Raw genomic sequence first — 570 nt, 5'->3', positions numbered from 1 at the left:
CCGCTATTTTAGATCTTCCGAGAGAACAGCTCCGCAAAGGTGGGAGCAGAACCAGGTCGAGGGGGGTAGCGCCGTTTGTCTCTCGGGAATTCCTGTGGTGCGGGAGAAGCGGGACCTCCGCGCGTGGCACTGGCACCATTTCGAGCTCCTCTGCGGCGGGGAAGGACATGTCCATCGCCTTGGAGTTCTGCTCCAGGAGCGCGACCTCCTACAGGAAGAGCACAGAACTCGAGGCTTCTCGAAAGAGGGCATGGAAAGGGCGTTTTGTGTCTCTCCGGAATTCTTTTCAAGAGGATTCATGGATGAATCAGCGCTAGAATTCTTGAAGCGGAAAAACGTTTCCTCGAAGGAGGGCGCGCTCTGTCCCCTCGGCAGAAGGAGACAGCTCCTCGGCGAGCGGGAACGATACCTTGCCGTCCGTCGCTTCGAGATTCCTCTGCTGCGGAACACCTGCTCGCCGCACCCGATGCCAAGCCTCTGAACGGGGCCTTTGGAGTCTTGGAGGATGAGGATTTACCCTTAGTTACCCTCGCTCTCAGGTTCACTGGACAGAGTAACTGGATAAAGTAA

The sequence above is a fragment of the Penaeus monodon genome, chromosome 31 (genome assembly GCF_015228065.2).
Source record: "Penaeus monodon isolate SGIC_2016 chromosome 31, NSTDA_Pmon_1, whole genome shotgun sequence".
In the NCBI taxonomy this organism is placed as follows: domain Eukaryota; kingdom Metazoa; phylum Arthropoda; class Malacostraca; order Decapoda; family Penaeidae; genus Penaeus; species Penaeus monodon.
The sequence above is the reverse complement of the archived record's forward strand: the minus strand, read 5'-3'. Positions refer to the sequence as shown.